Source organism: Aquarana catesbeiana, linkage group LG03, assembly GCF_042186555.1.
Source record: "Aquarana catesbeiana isolate 2022-GZ linkage group LG03, ASM4218655v1, whole genome shotgun sequence".
Classification (NCBI taxonomy): domain Eukaryota; kingdom Metazoa; phylum Chordata; class Amphibia; order Anura; family Ranidae; genus Aquarana; species Aquarana catesbeiana.
Genome location: NC_133326.1, coordinates 165,498,437 through 165,514,106, shown reverse-complemented (window position 1 = coordinate 165,514,106; position 15,670 = coordinate 165,498,437). Strand labels below are relative to the sequence as shown.

At 40.6% G+C, this 15,670-nt stretch overlaps 1 protein-coding gene across 27 annotated transcripts in view; it reads right to left on the bottom strand.

The window, feature by feature from the left end:
* CELF2 (CUGBP Elav-like family member 2) overlaps positions 1–15,670 on the bottom strand; it is a 785,403-nt gene that overhangs the window by 554,992 nt on the left and 214,741 nt on the right. The window contains exon 1 of one of the 27 annotated variants that reach the window (XM_073619471.1): positions 2,993–3,236. The exons of the other annotated variants lie outside the window; for them this stretch is intronic. The gene's annotated coding sequence lies outside the window, so the exon portion shown is untranslated. Of the gene's footprint in view, positions 1–2,992; positions 3,237–15,670 lie in introns of those variants that run through there. 27 annotated transcript variants of the gene reach the window in all.

Sequence of the window (15,670 nt, the reverse complement as noted above, 5' to 3'; positions counted from 1 at the left end):
ATATATAGTAGAAAAAGACGATGGGACACAGTCTCCGATGCAAACGTTTTTTACTGAAAAATCTTCAAGACATATATAATGTGGCAGCTACTGTACAGTTACGAGCACACCATGCTCTTCATCAGGATTGCGAAGAGCACGGTATGCTCGTAACTGTACAGTAGCTGCCACATTATATATATCTTGAAGATTTTTCACTAAAAAACTTTTGCATTGGAGATTGTGTCCCATCGTGTTTTTCTACTGAATATTGGTGGATCATTGGCAGCCCACCGTGACACTGCTCCAGTAAAGCACAGAGATAAAAGGGAAGTAACTCACCCCATGATTTGATATAGCTCAAACTGGATAGTATAAGGAACTTTATCAGGTGCAAATATGTGTACAAAAATGTGTGCACTGTGCATTTTCAGTGTCTTCCATTAAAGCCTATGGGGTCAAAAATGCCTAGATACATTAAAAAAGCTTGTGCACTGTTTTGAGCATAGGGAGCAGAGCCTAGGATGACAAGTATGAACAGTGTCAATTAAAAAGAATGAGATTCTGCTTGTTGAAAATAGGCAGGCATAGGGAAATGAGCTGAAAAATGCTTGGAAAATGCTTGAAAAATACACTGTAGGGACGATAGATTTTTTTTGAAGTGCATTAACATACAATGCACCACCCTAGTCCTGATATCATTAAAGCCTGGTACACACCGCAAGATTTTGTTCAACCCAGTGGGCTGAAGGAAAGAAAACTGACAGCTCAGGTCAGTGCCGCTGTACTAACAATCAGGTGTTAGTACAGCGGTCTCCCCTGCTGTTCTATTGTGTTCCGATAGGGAGACAGCCCCCCCAGTCAGAACACTTCAGTCAGTGCTCCCAGCCATTGGCAGGCCTTTTTCTGTCATGCCACTTTGACTGTCGGACCGGCTGCAGTACACAGTACACTTTGTTTGAATATCTCTTACCCTGATCCTGGCCTGTATCTGGACTCTGCCTTCTGCTTATCTTCCTGAACTCTTGTTGCCAATCTCTGCCTGTACCTTGACTATTCCTTGTCTGCTGTCTATGCCTGCATCTGACTGTCTGTTACCAAATACCAACCTGGCTTGTCTGACCACACATACTGTGTCTCTTTTGCCCTGCATGCACCTCCCTGGCTCCTGCTGGAGCATCCTCTATCGTGGGCCATCAGTCTTCCTGCATCAGCTATTGCCACTGCCTACTGCTGCCTGCTGCCACCAACCCAGGGTCTGCTGTTCCTGCCAACACCTGCTGTCCAGCTATCCGGTCTATCCTGATGATGCACCCGCTACACGGAAGACTGTACAGGCACCCTGACATCTCTCACAAGCCACTGTTACAACATCAGTGGTCTCTGAGCCAGGGCTGTACGAGAGGCCTTCCCTCTGCACATCAGGCTCAGCCATCAGGTACATGACATCCATACTTCTCTTTTAACTCTCCAGTCCCTTCCTTGGCATTACATAGTGAAGGAAAGCTACGTAAAATGGCATAGTATTTTTCAGCAAATAAGGTAAGCTGATTTTTTTTTTTTTAGTTAGGCTAATTAAATAGGAACATTAAGAAAATATAAAGGAGGTGTTATCCCAATTTGGCTGCAAAGGTGGAAATACACTAGAGTCATTTCTTTACAATATATATTTGAGGGCAAACATCAATCATGTATGTAATTACTTCTAACCTTCTACATTAACAGTTAAAGAGTTAGTGCTCAATTCTAGTTAGTTTGTGCAGGCAATTTGTTTTCAGAGTTCATTCACACTACTGTGTTGTGATAACACATGGATTATTACATTTTACGTGCCATTTGTTTGGAATTGCACCCCAACACACCTCCAAATGCATGTGTGCTTCAATGTAACGTAGCACAGCACAAAGCATGGTGTTCTATGCATTATGCTGCAATAGAATACAGCCTGCTCCATTTTCGCATGTGTTACTGCCCTTTGTAATGGGCTGTTTAAGGCACCATAATGAGTGTCAATGCACAATGTGTGTGTTGCAGCACACAGGGTTAGGCGTGAATGGGTCCTTACACAATAAAATATTGGACAAGACACTAGATTATACATTTACTTACCTAAACTTTACTTTGAAGTCATTTCTAGTTTGGCATTTTATTCTAGTAAATTTTGCTGCATCTGTACTTTTTTGAATGGCCACACACTAACCTTTTAACTACATTTCTCTTTTGGGAGCCGGATGACATGCTACTTTTTTAGCAAGCAGCAATTATAGTGTAGTAGGCCATATGATAATGCTCTGGGATTCAACACTGGTCTTATTGGCTAATTAGATCTATACATGTGTGTAGAAGTAAGTTTTTTATAGCATTGGGCAGGTGTATTTTCATTTATCAACATGCATTTTAGTTGTGCGTTGACATAAGTTTTTGACATGCATTTCCAATGCATTTTTAAAATTAGGATCTGGAATGAATAGAGCTAATACCTGTTGCCCAACGTTTTTTAATTGCTGCTACCTGCTGTAACCATCAGGTAGTCATTGAGAGTATCATGCTATCATTTCAGTAGGCATGTACTACATTTGGCTGTATGAAATAATTAGAGTCACCTGGTAGACTTAGTTGTGAATTTCTGAAAGTCACCAAACATGTACAGTAACCCCCATTTTACACCAAAGTTTAAAATTATTAAGAACAGCCTGCCAGAGAAAAATAAACCAAGAAAATTCAGATGTTAGCAGATCAGTATGCTAATTAGAAGATTATAGATTATATGTGTGGTTGGAATGAGTTACTGGCAATATATGAAACAAGTCCCATTGTATACAAAGCTAGGATAGGCAATTGCATAATTTTTAACTGACAAAGTAAAAGCAGCAGATATATATATATGGTCAAGAAAATGGTTTTAACAAGAGAACAACAGTTGCATACTATTGTCACTAGCATCCCTATTCATTAATTACAACAGCAAAAATGGCATTTGTAAGAAACAAATAGCAGTATAAAAGAAACGTACCTTTCCAACTGTCACCAGCCCTGAATTTAAAACAGGTTCTACCCTATAGCGTGCAGTTTCCTCTCTTTACAAGGTCCTCTTTTAGAGATAGAAACACTTTCAAGCTTTTCTAATACGATTTGTCAGTTTCTGCCCAATTAGTTGGATTTCCAACCACAGCCACTGTGTCTACTAATTAAAAAAAATGGCATTGCTCTCTGCAAAGTACAGGACTGCAGGAAGACTCTAAATAGCACAGCACTGAGAAATGATGAAATGAGCAGATCCGGTTGAATGAAATGAGATGTGGTTTTGAAATCGCCTTGCACAACGGATGTCCTTTGTTAAACTTTTTTTCTTTGTCTTCTTGGTTACTGTTATCTTCTCCAACCCTTAGCTCATTCGAGCAGATACCTTTTAACCCCTGTCACATTGAATGTGGCATGCTCTTAATTCTAGAATCGTACAGAACATATATTTCCTCTTTTGCTTAAGGATCTGAATTTGTTATACTCTGCTGTATTTTGCCTGTCAGTGTTGAGTAGCTTTTTCAAAACGCATTCCGCAAAGACCACCATAGCGTAACAAACCATGCTAACTAATAAATACCATCTCTGTAACTCGATGAAACTGACAAAGATCAATGTATGATTATATATCATGCAATTAAGTGAGAGAGGTTATCATTTTTTTCTATTAGGATGTTTCTTTTTTAAAAAGAAATAAAGGTAATGTCACATGGTCACTTTCCAGACTTTTTCCTTTTAATAGAGTGTGTCAAGGTTTAGGTTTGTTAGACTTATTGCTGTCTGCAGACCCAACTGTGCAGCTTCACCCTCACGTTCTGTTCTGGTCACAATTTTGTCATTTGGGCAGTAAGAGAAACCTCCAAAGGGGGCAGGGACAACAATAAAAAGACCATGCTTATTCCAGCTTTTCCCCACTTTACTTTGTTGTTATGTATCTGTTAAGATAGATTTTTCTTACTTCTTGTCCATTGATAGTGTGGGCAAGAAGTAAGGGTAAAATGTTTCCAACAGTTAAACAACAATAATAAAAAACAAATATTTGTTGTAACCCCACGCTATTCAAAATGGTAAAATGGAGTTCCAAGAACCTGTGTTGAAAGCTGACAGTCATTTTTCTTCTGACCGTAAGCGATGAAAGCAATGAGCATCTGAATCATGCCATTCTTCCAGAAGCGCATTTTCTGAGGTCAGGCACTGATGTGGATGAGAAGGCCTGGCTCGCAGTCTCTGCTCTAATTTATCCCAAAGGTGTTCTATCGGGTTGAGGTCAGGCCAGTCAAGTTCCTCCACATCAAACTCGCTCATCCATGTCTTTATGGACTTTGCTTTGTGCACTGGTTCAAATCATTTGGTGGAAGGGGAGTTATGGTGTGGGGTTGAAATTTTAGACAATTTAATGTTCCCAACTTTGTGGGAACAGTTTGGGGATGGCCCCTTCCTGTTCCAACATGACTGTGCACCAGTGCACAAAGCAAGGTTCATAAAGACATGGATGAGTGAGTATTGGGTGGAGGAATTTGACTGGCCTGCACAAAGTCCTCACCTAAACCCGATAGATCACCTTTGGGATGAATTAGAGCGGAGACTGCCAGCCAGGCTTTCTCGTCCAACATTGGTGCCTAACCCCACAATTGCGCTTCTGGAAGAATGGTCAAACAATGCCATAGACACACTCCTAAACCTTGTGGAGTTCATGTGCGTGTAAAGGCAGGCGGCCCAATACTTTTGGCAATATAGTGTATTTCTCTTTCATGATAGGCTTGCTGTCATCAAGCACATACATCCATTATCTCCTACATAGGTAATTTCAGCACTCATTTATTGCAGCATGCCAGTAACATAAGTTTCTGCTATAAGCACCGTGGCAGTGTCTGAGAAAATGGTTCTTGCTTGTTTTTCTAAAATTTGGTTCTGGTGCTGAAAACCATGGTTGTTTACAACCCCAGCTACTTTTTGATTCCTGTTGTTCATTTATTCTTCTTTTTCCTTCTTTTTCCTTCAGAATTTCATCTGCCCTAGCCTGTGATTGTCATTTGATGCTACTTGAATGTTGTTTGAGCTAATTTGCCAGTTTATAGACTCTGCACTTGCGTGACAGATTTGTATTTCACCTAATTTGCTTTTCAGCTGTCACATGTGGGGCTTCTAGTTATGTAAGTATATGTAGACCTCTTTTTGTTTAGTGCAACACTATACAAAGTGACCTTATTAAGCTATTCAGCTTCAGATACTCCAGATTCCAGGGATGTTTGGTTTATGTAAAGACAATACTCGGCAGTCCCATTGGACACCTACGTGTACACCCATGTGTATGTGACTAGTGATGAACAAGTCAATTGGAAGGCCAGAGGAACCTGTGAATTAAGCATATTTTTAATATCCTGAATATAAGCAGACTGGTCTTGCCAGGTTCAAATGCAGTTCACAAATCATAATTACTTGAAATTCTGACTTATGTGATTCTTTATAGATCAGCATATGCAGCAGAGTGTGGTGCACTTCCTAATGGCCCTTGCCCATCTTAAAGTAGAAATTCACCCAAAACCCAAAAACCTACTTGCTGCCACATTCTAAACCTACTCTATCTAGCCCTGTAAAGAAGAAACATATCTGTTCTGTAGCCGCTCCGGTCTGGTCCCACGCTGAGCTGTTAGTGACGGCTTCATTTTGCAGGCATGTGCAGGAGAGGCAGCTGACAACGGAAGCTCCATAGTAACTTTATGGGTGATGTCACTTCCCAGGCATTTCACAGCCGTTGTCTGTCCTCTCCTGCACACAGCATCCGCCGCTGGAGATTGGATCAACTTCAGAAAAGGTATGTATAGCGATTTCTTCTTTGCATGGTTAGATAGATTTGTTTTAGAAGGTGGTTGCGAATAGATTTAGAGTTAGTTAGGTTTTGGGCGAACTTCTACTTTAAATGTGGGTGCTGCAGTGATCTAAAATGGATGGCATTTTCATAAGTACTTAAGAAAATTGTAAAGATCACTGGCTCATTCAGAGCTTTTTATTAGTCACATAAACAAGCAAGATTTTAAAGCCTTATACCAGCTCTTTCCTTAGCAACACTGGCATAGCCACCTGTTGCATGTGTAAAGAGCCAGTATTAGGCTCCAGAAAGTTGCTTGTTTATGTATATATTAAAAAGCACTAAAAACATTACTAAAATCCATGTCACGGCCTGCTATTTAGTACTTTGTTTTTATTTAGTTTTCTAAATCACCAGATATGTGTATTGTTATTAGCAAGTAAACCCATTATTTCCCTGTTATTTCCCAAGAGAGGAATTAGGGAAATACAAGCAGTTGTCGCAGGAGACAATTCTCCATGTAATGGAAAGGAAGTAAACAGTGTGAGAAAAGGTTGTTAAAATTTGATAGTGGTAGTAAAGTGATTTTCCCACTCACATTATGCATTCCTGATCAAGACTTTAGGCATGAAAGTAAAAGCCATAATCATCATCAGGAATATAAACTGAGTATGCATAAATGAATGCAGTTAAACATTATGGTACTGCACATTATAGATACTATGTCATTTAATGACAAATCACACAGACCAGTGATATGCAGCAAGATGCCAACCAATGTAACCACCAATTAGTTTTCATTACTGTGACTGCACTAACCTCCAACATTTTTTGATTGGTTGTTATGGGTTACTACACAGCTTAGGTTGCTCCATTTGCTGGTGTGCAAATCTAGTTTGTAAATATAAATCCTGGATCTTATCTTTGAGACCTTTGTGCATGGATTACAAATTACATGTTGTAGGTAGTATACAACCCATATCTGATGAATTTTATAATTATACATAAAGCTCTTCTGACCCTTTCATGTTTTAACTGTCACTAATGTGCCCTAACTTTCTTATATTCAGGGGAATGTATAGTACTAGTGACAGCCTCCTTGTCACACATGTAATTACTGTAAAACTTTGATGGTAGGAAGAAGTGCAGATGACTGTTTAATCACAGTTAAAAATAAAACCTTTATTGGGTCCACCATTGCTGATCGCCTTCTGAAATTGCTACAGTAGTCGACTGATTGTTATGTTGATCCGACCATGAACAGATATGCAGATCAGGAAAGTGAAAAAAAAGTCAGGAGTTTTTTATCTGCAAACTTGTTCTGGGTTAGACACTTAAAGTGGAGTTCCACCCACTTTTACAACTCTTCAGCATCCCTCACTAAACTGTGCACTGTAAACGAATTGGATATTTTTTTTTTCTCAGCACCTACTGTATATCTGCTGTATTCATTTTTCACTTCCTCCTCCCTGGCCGTGGCCCATCGCATCATTTCCTGTTTGCAATGCCTTCTGGGAAGGGGCGGAAACTTCCTCTGACACTGCCGTTGCTATGGAAACCTGACCTGAAACCTATTACACTGCTTGTGCTGCACTGAGCATGTGCGAGATCTGCAAGGATGAGATGCAGGAATAAATACAGTCTGGCTTCAGATGCCCACACTTAAGATGGCCACGGCCTGCTGTAAGTTTATAAAATAACAAACTACTGCTATAAACTAACGAAACGGACCTTAATTTACAAACTAACTTTACTAGAATACATTAAGCTTGTGTATTATAGGGGTATTTTTATTTAAAAAGTATAATTTCGGCCGGAACACCACTTTAAAGTGTTGAAGCAAGTGGGTTAGCATAACAGAGATCCCTCCAAATGGATCTCCAGTTGAACTCCATTAGGTGTGCCAAGTGTGCTTAGGTCAGGTTGCAGGTAATCCAGTCCTTGCCAGAGCACCCTGTAGGTACCCTTGCCCAACCCCTCCAGGCATGCAGACTTGAAAGAACTTTATGCACAAAAATTAGCCAGTAAAATTTTCTAACCACTTTTCCTTTACAAAAACCAGTGCCATCATTTTCACTTGGAGATTGAGAGGTTTAGTGCAGTATTAACACTTTTGGAAGTTAAACAGCACTTTTATTACCACTGATTCATTCTGTATATTAGATCTCTATTGGTGGAATAAATGAGAAGGAGGGCGAAGGAATCTTGTTCCAAAAGAAAAACTGTCTCCCAAAAAGGGGAGTTGAGTGCTATGCAATGCAATTTGAAAGGTGTCATATGACAGAAGGCATTATTTGACAGTATGTTGCAAACCCGAAGAAAGCAGCATCAATGTTTCTTGTTCACATTCAGGTGGTGTTTAACCCCTTGCTTACTGGGCACTTAAACCCCCCTCCTGCCCAGACCAATTTTCAGCACTGTCACACTTTGAATGACAATTGCGTGGTCATGCTACACTGTACTCAAATGACATTTTTATCATTTTTTTTTAACACAAATGGAGCTTTCTTTTGGTGGTATTTAATCACCATTTGGGTTTTTATTTTTTGCTAAACAAACAAAAAAAGATAGAAATTTTTGAATAAAAAAAAGTTTCATAGTTTGTTATAAAATTTTGCAAAAGGGTAATTTTTCTCCTTTATGATATTCGTTGGTGAGGCTGCAGTGATGGGCACTGATGGGCTGCACTGATGGGCACTGATGGGCTGCACTGATGGCCACAGATAAGATGACACTGATAGGCACACATAAGGCAACACTGATAGGCACAGATAAGACGACACTGATGGGCACTGTTAAGACGGCACTGATAGGCATCAATAAGACGACACTGATGGGCCCTGATGGGTGGCACAGATGGGAACTGGTAGGTGGCACTGATGGGCACTGGTAGGTGGTATTGATAGGCAGCACTGGTACTGATGCACTGATGGGCACTGATAGGTGACACTGAGGGCACTGATAGGTGACACTGAGGGCACTCGTAGGTGGTGCTGGTGGGCACTGGTAGGTGACACTGGTGGGCACTGGTAGGTGATGCTGGTAACCGCCACGATCAGGACCGATGTCCCTCTCGCAGCCGCCAGTGATTGGCTTTTTTTTTCCTCCTCACACTATCAGCGTGAGGAGGAAAAATAGCCAATTACTGGCTCTGTTTACATCACATGATCAGCTGTCATTGGCTGACAGCTGATCACAAGGTAAGGGGTCGGGATCGATCCCTTACTACGATCTCTGATCAGGTGAGTCTCATAGACTCGCTAATCACAGAGTGCGCCACGCACGCCCTGCAGGGGGCACGCAGGCTGCTCAAGCACAGGAGGACATCCAGGGATGCCCTCCCAGCAAATTAAGTCCGCGCCGTAGCCGTCTTTCGGCTATAGAGTGGACGGCAAGTGGTTAAACCACTTACCGACCAGGCTTTTTCTGGCACTTTTTGTTTACAAGTTTAAATCAGTATTTTTGCTCAAAAATTACTTAGAACCCCCAAACATTATCCTTTTTTTTTTTTAGCAGAGACCCTAGGGAATAAAATGGTGATCATTGCAATTTTTTATGTCACTGTATTTGCGCAGCAGTTTTGCAAATGTAATTTTTAAAAAAAAAAAGACACTTTAATGAATAATAAAAAAAAAAAGAAACACAATATTTAACCCAATTTGTAAAATGTGTAAGATGATGTTATGCTGAGTAAGTAGATACCTGACATGTCACATTTTAAAATTTTGCACACTTGTTGAATGGCGACAAACTACGGTAATTAAAAATCTCCATAGGGGTGCTTTTAACACCTTTACAGGTTACCTGTTTAGAGTTACAGAGGAGGTTTAGCACTAGAATTATTGATCTTGCGCTAATGTTCGCAGCAATACCTCACATGTGTGGTGTGAACACCGTTTACATATGCGTGCATGACTTCATTTTTTTTTTTTTTTTTTACACTGTCCATTAAATTCTTTTTTTTTGTTTTATCACTTTTATTTCTATTAAAAGGAATGTAAACCTGCTTTGTAATAGAAATAAGGATGACAGATGCTCTTTATGAAGAGCTCTGAGGTCAAAAGACCCCAAATCTCTTATTTGCCTTTAAAAGCAAAAGATCCAAAAAAAAAAAAAAAGCATTTTTGATCTTTTGCTTTTTAAAAAAAAAAAAAACTACTTTAAACCTGGACCGGAAGTGATGTCATGAACCACTCGGAATGATTTCATGAGGAAGCCAGCTGTCAGCCTGCGAAAAACAGTACAGGGATTATGGCATATATCTTCAGCCATAATCCTGGTAAACTACTTGCAATCTGCAACATATATACAGTAAATACGTATTGCAGTCGGCAAGTGGTTAACATTCATAAACTTTACATTTTGTTTGTATTTAATGTGCAAAAACAATACTCTTAAAAATTGTTTAAGATATAAATGTAAAATATAAAAGATGGTGTTATGCTGGGTAAATAGATACCAAACATGTCACAATTTAAAATTGTGCAAGTTTGTGCACAAGTGGTACACATTACCACTTTAGATTAACAGAGGAGGTCTAATGTTAGAATTACTCCCCATGATCTGACGTTCAGATCATGGTAGCTGATACCTCACATGTGTGGCACGATCGCTGTTTGCAGGGAGGGAGGCACTTTAATAATTTAATACATTTTCTTTTAATTAATAATTTATATTTTTTGCACTATTACTTTACTTTTTTTATCACTTTTATTGCTGTCGAAAGGAATGTAAACATCCCTTGTGACAGCAATAGGCATGTGGCAGGTACTCTTTATGGAGAGATCTGGGATCTATAAGAACCCAAATCCCTCCTCTACCCTTAAAAACATTCAAAACACTACAATCGGTATTAAAAATGGTGCTGTTGACATCTGGGTAAACTGGAAGTGATGTCAGGTCATCGCTTCCAGGTTACCATAGCGGAGAGCCGATTTAAGCCAATCCCAGTGGGATGGGAGAGCCCGAGCAAGTCGCAGAAGGTGGGGGGAGGTCCCCTCCCACAACTTATAAAAGCAGTCAAGCGGCTAGTTAACCCCTAGGATTGCTTTTACAAGAGAGTTGACCGCCGGCCCAAAAAAGTAGTACCGGGCTGATGCCTGCGGCTGCAGGCATTGTCCCAGTATAATCATCCAAAGTCCAGCGGTGTATGGGTACGTCACTGGTCCTGAAGTGGTCAAAGAAGAAGTCCAGCTTGAACGTTTTAGGCTGTGCTTCTCCTAAGAGTCACAGGAGTGCAATGCGTTTTTCTCCTTTGAAGCGGAGAGTCGTCTGAAGTCTGCACTCCGCTGACATCACTGGAATCAGTCCAGACAGCGTGTCATCCCGACTTAGGAAGTCTGGATTCGCCAGGTGCCTGGACTGATGGCAGTCTCAGCCTTTCAGCAAGCCACTGAGACGGCCTCTCCCCACCCCTCCACAGCTCAGCACTCCAGTGAGTGAGAAGCAGAGATGCTGACTGACAGGCAGCAGCTCTCCGCTCGAGGAGGTGAGAGAACCGATCCATAGGCGATGTTTGGTGGCTCGGTTCTCAGTATAGAGGCGGCGGGGTACAGATGCAGCATCGGTCTGATGCTGCATCCACCTAGGTAAGTATGAATCGACAAAAAAAAAACAACCCATACTTCTCCTTTAAATGTAAGCAAGGTAAGTATCTGAATCTGACTTGGTATCAGCCTTTTGCAGTCCCTGTACAGCAGAGCCTAGACTGGCAGGGGAAGAAGCAGCACAAGAAGACAGTCAATGATGCTGCATAGCTCATGTGCAGATAGGGTTTAAGCAGATAGGAAGAGAGAGCAGAGGGACAGAGAGATAAGCTCATCAGTGTTCTGTCTCTTCTTTTACTGTCTACTCACAGACTAGGGAAGGGACAAGACCTGTAACTGTTACTTAACTACATCTGGGAAAATCAGACCTTCTGCCCTGCCAGACAGGGCTGTACTGTGTGGGAGAGTTCTGTAAATCTCAGAGCTGGATGGACAGACATATACATCCTTTGGCTGGTAAAACAGCTCCCATATATGGCTTCTATCTTTCTATTTAGCTGTCTGCCTGGAGTTCAACTTTACCAATGAAGACATAAATGCTTGAAGCCCCTCCTGTATTTATAAATACTAAAATAGTATGGTTCTGTAAGAGTGAAAGTATATTCTATGGTTTTCCCTTGTTACAATAACATCAATGAGCACAACATACGTAGCCTTCTCCAATATTGAAATGGGACTTGCTGTAGAGTTTAGCCTATGGCTCTGAATATTTATACAATGATGCAGTAGGTTTTACTCCTCTGAGATGCACACCAACTCACATTTCAAAGAAACACACGCTTTTGTTAGCTGAGCATCCAATTGGCTCGTGCACATTTAATATGCACAAAGTGCATAGATCTATACAGCTGAATCAATTCAACATTCACTTTATTTGTTCACCGACTGCCTACTTGCATTCTGAAGAGTGTGTTTTTCTCATTGTTACTACGTGTGAGTACTTGGGGTTCATAGACTGAACCCTCTTGCCCCTGGAGAATGTTTGTTCATCTGTTTATCAGAATGTAATTACTAAAGCACAGCCACCAAAACTGGAGCATCCAGACAGCCCAATATTCTGTGCTCTCATTCCTCTCTTCTGTCCCCCCACCCTGCAGAAAATGACTCTTAATCAGCTTGTCATTCTTTATAACAACAGTTTTTGTATAATCTGAGGATGGCACAGAACAGTTCTTTTATTGGATCTTGTGATTTTAAAGACAACTGGATTTAATTTACTCGGTGAAAAGATGCAGACAGCTGCTGCTTTAGATTCCATGCTTCAAATGCAACTTTTCAATCTGTGTTCTATTGAAGCACTGGAATTAGCTCCAGGTAAGGGATGAATTCACAGGTTCAAAGAGTGTTTACGAGGGGGAAATTAAGTTCTTTAAAGGTGCAGTCACTTCTCTCTAGACACACAGCAAATCATTTATATAAATAGCACAGTAAGCCAAGCTATTTTTTTTTTCCAGACTTGATTTTTATGACCTAGTAACGTTAGTCTGAATTTATGAAAGCATGGCAAAAATTTTTACCAATATTCCTTTGCTTTTAAGAGCTAATAAGATTCTTGCTTTTATAAAACCTCATTTGAAACCCTGGATCCCAAACAAATCGGGCTACCTGACCTGAATTCATACACACACGCTATAGTTTATATACATCAGGTGCACTGACTCAGGATGCCACACTAATTCCTTTAGCTCAGCCTTCATTTTGAAAGGGGAAGGCCCCATTGGTTTTATTTATTCTAACTCCTGTGTTCAGGCAGCATGGCATTATCTCACCTACTCCTATTCTGGTTCTATAAGCTTCTCAAAAACTTTACTTTGGGGAGAAAAGCCTTTAGCCATGAGAGAAAGGGTCCCTTTCATGTATAAAGGCCTCTTTTCCATGTAGCAGCGTGTTCATCGAGATGCTTCAAGATACGCTACAAGATATTACCATCTTGTACATGTTGGCTGACTTCAAGTCTTTGTAACATTTGGTGACATGCCCATATATCTCACATATCTCCCCTATTTGTCACTCTCCCAATTGCACCCTGAACTCTCTCACTTACACAGATTATTTTACAGGAACAGGACAGGAAAAACATTATACAAGGTAGCAGAACTATGCTAAATGTCTACACAAGCTGCCATGCCAGTAGCATTCATTCCTTACCTTGCACACAGTGTCAGAGCGCTAACAACAATGCCTGGTATTCCCAAAGTGGCCCTTGGCTTGTAGAGCCTTTTCGGCCAGGAGAGGCATCTACAGGGCTGCCAGGCCTTCCGATGGTAATAAGGTCTAGGGAATGGGGCCTCATAATCAAAATTTCATATTTAGAAATCAAATTCTCAGTTCACAAAGAAAACAATCTATTGTAAATTTCGTCACCTCAGCTCAATCAAGCAGGGGTCTGTAATTAACCATGATGCCCTACAAACCTCAAAATTGGTAATCAGCAATTGTAAATATAATTGAAGGCTATGTTCACCTTTTAATTTCACTTTTTATAATAGATAGAAGCCTTTTCTAATGTCTTCTACCCCAGCCATCCCAATCTGCTCTATCGCTCATCTAGTCCTTGGCAGCCTTCAGCCTGCACCTTATCTTCAGCCTGCACGTCATATCCCTTCATGCACTGCCTTACTGCAACACAGAATAGGGCGTGTTTACCTCTCTACGTCACTCCTCTCTAATTACTTTACCACTTCTTTTTTATATCCGCCCACTTTCTAACTTCTTCTTTTAACCTGACCATACATTTTAAAATCTGATTGTATAATCTCCTTTAGATTTACCATCAACTAAGTAGTGCAAAGGCCTGTGTGATTTGATACAAATTGAATGGCTTGCTCAGGTGGGTCTTCCTATTCCATAGTTTTGGCACATCTAAAATAAATTGTACAGAGACTGTCAAATTGCATAGTGTATGGCCAGCTTTATACAAATACATGGAAGGGAGTGAATGGAGAAACTCAGTTCTCATCGTTCGTGTTTAAACACATCAATTTAATTTTCAGGCCTCATTTGCATCTAGAGTAGTGGGAGCACTTATTTTGGGGCAAATTTTTCCTGTGAGATGTATAGGGCTGTCCCACAAGCGATAAATACAGCAAAGTAGCTCATGGGGCATTTTGGTGTGTTGCAGTTTGCACCCTGTTTGCACATTTTCCATGTTTGTTGCACATTTTTTGCAGGCAGAAACATGCATATTTGCTTTTGCATTTGGGTGCCATTATTGGACAATGGCACCAAAAGCAAGACTAGTTAATTTTAAGCCTACAAAGGTAGCCACACACTATACAAAATGCTTCAGATTTACCAAAACTATATATTAGGAGGAAGCACCTATCAAATCACTCTATAACCAATCAGGCAGGCCCTTGCAGTACATAGTTGATTATAGACCTAAAGGAGATTGTACAGTTAGATTGCATAGTGTATGGTGACACACGTCTCCTGTTTTCAATACTACAGCTCTGCTCCACGTAGGACGTTATGTGATCGTTCATCTGCACACAGTCTGTGCAATGAGGTAAGGTAAATAATGATCAATCAGCAGAGGGAGATTGGTGCCCACTGACAATGATTGCATTGGAAAATCATGAAACTACAAAGGTGGTCAGGTACAATCTCTGGGAGGGGGAGGCAAATGCAGGGTTTTAATGAGGTCAGCCGATTAAGTAGTTCCTTGACACCACTAACAGTTTTCTCACCCTAAAGGATGCATACCAGGAAGTAATGGAGGAGTTTTCTATAAAAGAAACTGGAGGCTGAGGTTATGCCTGCCCGAGATTATAGAGAAAGCTTTCTCATTTCTGCAACAAATACATTACTGGTACATTAATGGCATATTAGTACATGGGAATGCTGGAATTTAGAAAAAAATGTGTACTTAGCCTTCAAGTCAGAGCTTGCAAAAACCAGACACCATTTAAAAACTTTCCAAAAAGTTGGGTTAAAAAAACCCTCCAATTTCTGCATTTCTGGCACCATCCAGGCATCAGTAATTACATCCATTAGTGCGATATCTCCTAAGCCAACAGCCCATTAGCTCATTAGATAAAGCTTCATGACAGTCTGCTGGAAAGCTGGACAATCTCTGTGCAGGGGGAGGCTAGAAGTGCAATCATCACAGGCTTTGCCACAGAACAAAAAAAACATGTCACTGAATCCTCTCCACTCTAAACCACATCTAAACCATCAGACGCATGTCAGTAGTTTCCATTTATATGCAACATGCAAATTCCTGATTGACCAAGAGAAGTATGCTACACACATCAATCTCCTCCAGGAGACATTCTCCAATCAGTGGCAGAACACAGAGTTTCCCTGAACTCTC